Source organism: Triticum dicoccoides, chromosome 5B, assembly GCF_002162155.2.
Source record: "Triticum dicoccoides isolate Atlit2015 ecotype Zavitan chromosome 5B, WEW_v2.0, whole genome shotgun sequence".
NCBI classification, from domain to species: domain Eukaryota; kingdom Viridiplantae; phylum Streptophyta; class Magnoliopsida; order Poales; family Poaceae; genus Triticum; species Triticum dicoccoides.
In genome coordinates this window covers 351,053,320-351,057,653 of record NC_041389.1, presented here as the reverse complement: position 1 = coordinate 351,057,653, position 4,334 = coordinate 351,053,320, and positions in this window count along the sequence as shown.

Genomic DNA, 4,334 nt, shown 5'->3' with positions numbered 1-4,334 from the left:
ATCCTCGCCCCACGGATTGAACGAGCCGGGCACGTCAGCATCGCCGCTCGGTCACTTCATCAAGCCGGCATTGACCGCGTCATTGCTTCTTCAAGCCGATTTCCACCACACTGACCTACTTCGACACCTCGCCTGGCATGGCGGCTGCAACGTCACCTTACCAACCTGCTCTGTCACCTCGGCTAGACTAGGTCCTTTGCCATCTCTTCATCAACGTACTCCGGGGACTTCAGCATCACTAGCTGACCAACTTCGTTATGTTAGCTGGACCGGGAGCTTCGCCTCGCCGCATCGACCATGCTACATCACCACATCGGCAAGCAGAGCTCCTTGCTTGGTCACCTCGGGACAGGCTTGGGAGCTAGGACCTCGGCCTGGCCAAGGACTACGGACATCTTCACGTCGCCACAAGCCTGGACTATGTCATCAACATGGAGCACTTTAACCAGCTAAGTTGCTTTCATGCTCGGTTTTTTTAATCTGAACAAGCATTATATTTGTGTTAGACAAAACTCTGTTTGTTAAAAATGCTATTTGTTAAAAAACAATTTCCTTAAACCAGGTTAACTAGGGGCTCTTAAATTTATATGAGTTGTTTTATAATAAATGTTTTCTTCTAAGTCATTGCAAAGTCTTTTTCTACTACTCCTTTTTCTGATGCGAGTGTGCGGTCAATAGCCGGATATATTGGTTTTGAAGGAAATATGTCCTAGAGGCAATAATAAAGTTATTATTTATTTCCTTATATCATTACAAATGTTTATTATTCATGCTAGAATTGTATTAACTGGAAACTTAGTACATGTGTGAATGCATAGACAAAACATAACGTCCCTAGTATGCCTCTACTTGACTTGCTCGTTAATCAAAGATGGTTACGTTTCCTAATCATAGACATGTGTTGTCATTTGATGAACGGGATCACATCATTAGGAGAATGATGTGATGGACAAGACCCATTCGTTAGCTTTATAGTTTCTTTGCTACTGCTTTCTTCATGACTTATACATGTTCCTCAGACTATGAGATTATGCAACTCCCGAATACCGGAGGAATACCTTGTGTGCTATTGTAGGACCTTGAGAAGAGGTGTCTAGAGGGGGGGGTGATTAGACACTAAGTACCAAAGTTGCAGTTTTTAGCAAATTTAAGTTTAAGTGGAGTTTAGGCACAAATTTAACATTCGCAACATATAGCAAGCAAGCATGCAAAGAGTATATGAGTAGCGGAAAGTAAAGCATGCAACTTGCAAGAATATAAAGGGAAGGGTTTTGGAGGATTCAAACGCAATTGGAGACATGGATGTTTTTGGCGTGGTTCCGATAGGTGGTGCTATCGTACATCCACGTTGGTGGAGACTTCAACCCACGAAGGGTAATGGTTGCGCGAGTCCATGAAGGGCTCCACCCACGAAGGGTCCACGAAGAAGCAACCTTGTCTATCCCACCATGGCCGTCACCCACGAAGGACTTGCCTCACTAGCGGTAGATCTTCACGAAGTAGGCGATCTCCTTGCCCTTACAAACTCCTTGGTTCAACTCCAAAATCTTTGTCGGAGGCTCCCAAGTGACACCTAGCCAATCTAGGAGACACCACTCTCCAAGAAGTAACAAATGGTGCGTTGATGATGAACTCCTTGCTCTTGTGCTTCAAATGATAGTCTCCCCAACACTCAACTCTCTCTCATAGGATTTGGATCTTGTGGAAAGAAGATTTGAGTGGAAAGCAACTTGGGGAAGGCTAGAGATCAAGATTCATATGGTAGGAATGGAATATCTTGGCCTCAACACATGACTAGGTAGTTCTCTCTCAGAACTGGTAAGTTGGAAGTGTAGGTTTGTTCTGATGGCTCTCTCCATGAATGAAGAGGAGGTGGAGGGGTATATATAGCCTCCACACAAAATCTAACCATTACACACAATTTACCAATCTCGGTGGGACCGAATCAATAAACTCGGTCAGACCGATTTAGCAAACAATGTGACCGTTAGGAATTTCGGTGGGACCGAAATGCAACTCAGTTGGATCGATATGATTAGGGTTAGGTGTCAGGACCCCGACTCGATGTCACATCGATCTAGCCTGTAACACCTCATATCACTTTGCGGCCTCACGCACGGTATCCCCACGGGTGTCGCCTTACCTTTGCCCGGGACCGTTTGCGCCTTTTGGCTCACGTATATGATAGTGTCGCTAGCATCCATATGATAAGGAGCCCGGGCTGACATGACTAGTCGTAAACCCAAAGTGGCACAGACTTACAGGGACAGGCATCCATGACCCAGCTCCGAACGTGTCGGTCATCAGCAAGTGGGTCCGGGCTGTAGCACTGGGCTAGCAGGACTCCGATAAACCGGGCTGTAGCGGGCTAACATGACTCCGGTACTCAATGCGTGACATTTCCCCGAAGGAACAGACACAGGAACAAAGAAGGACACATGCCGGCCAGCCTAAGTGTTCCAGAGCAGTAGCAAGCTACGATGGCTCAGCGGTAACACTAGGAGACATTTCCCGGTAAGAGAGGCTACTAAAGATAAACAACTAGATAGCCAGATCCCACACATACCAAGCATTTCAATAACATACACACAATATGCTCGATATGTGCAAATACAACATGGCATCACAACATGACTCTACGACACAAGTACTTTATTTAAGGCTCAGAGAGCCATACATAACATACACAAAGGTACGGGTCACATGACCCAGCATTCAAGTCATACAGTCATACAAACCAGCAGCGGAAGTAACTTGTCTGAGTACAGACAACTAGTAAAATAAAAGAGGCTTGGAAAACCTAGCTATACTACGTGGTCCTTCACAAGCTCAGGATCACCACCTGGGCCTTAGCCTACTCATTGATGTCAACGTCTACGAAGAACCCATCAGAAGGGGTTGCAGCGTCTTCTGTAAAAAATGTAGATTATAGCAACATGAGTACAAAGGTACAAACCAAGACTTACATCAGGTCCTACATACATGCACATTATCAAGAAGGGTTGGTGGAGTTATTGCAGCAAGCCAGCTTTGACTCTTGGCTAGACTATCCTACGAGACTCCAACTTGAAATGGTTTTGCATACACGAGTCCACTACTCACCACTTCAATACACTACCGAGGATCCACCTCCGTCTTCCTACGGAAGAGCCATCCTCGGCACTCACACTTATCTTGAGGCTTTTAGTAGTTTCCATTTACTTGTCCATGAACTGTATAGGCAACCAAGTAGTCCTTTACCGCGGACGCGGCTATTCGAATAGATCATGATAACCCTGCAGGGGTGTACTTCTTCATACACGCTCTCACCACTTACCGTCATTTACACGACATGTACTCGGCAACCTTCAAGCGGAAACCCAACGTGGGTGTCGGCCACGACCTACCTAATCACCTAAGTCTCTAGTCCAGGTTTATCGCCTATTCGGGTTCCATCCATGAGGAGATCCGGCCGAGGTATCGCTCACAGCCCCAAACGATGTGAACAGGGTTCCCGAGATACCTAACGGGTATTCGGTACACCGTGCCACGTACCTACCGCATCACAGCCCACCCCTACGGTCAGCGCTGTCCACGGCCTCCAGTATACTACAAACACCAGAAACTACTTGCAACTCCTGGACAGAGAACTAGGGTGAATAAGAAGTCGAGAGGGTCCATTGGTTTCGGGCCCAATGCATGGTAGTAGCTGAATCTTAAATCACACATACATATCTCAGTGCTTAAGGTCGGCTTCAATGAAACAACCCACCATGTACTCCTACATGGCCTCTCATCGATACCTTTACCAAAACATGTTCACCACACCACTTTCATTACCGTCATAATCATTTCACTCTAGTCCATCACCCAGATGAACCAGACCTGACACGACTCTAAGCATAGCAGGCATAGCAAGGTAGGAACAACACATACATATGGCTCAAACAACTCCTACACATGCTAGTGGGTTTCATCTAGTTACTGTGGCAATGACAGGTCATGCAGAGGAAATGGGTTCAACTACCGTAACACACAGCAGTTTGAAACGCGTTGTCTTAATGCAGTAAAAGAGAGCAGGAGCGAGAACATGGGATTGTATCGATATGATCAAATTGTTGGTTGCTTGCCTGATGATTCGATGCACTGATACGGTTCTTCGTTAGGGTAATCACGGTACTCCTCGGAGGCAGATCCTGCCGCAAAGAACACCGATACACAACCATCACCAAACAATGTGCAACAATATGATGCATGCATGAAACATGGCAATATGAGTGTGTTGGGCTAATGCAACTAAGACCAGAAGGGTTTGAACCAATTTGAATCAAAGATTCAAATTTCAAACTCAAACA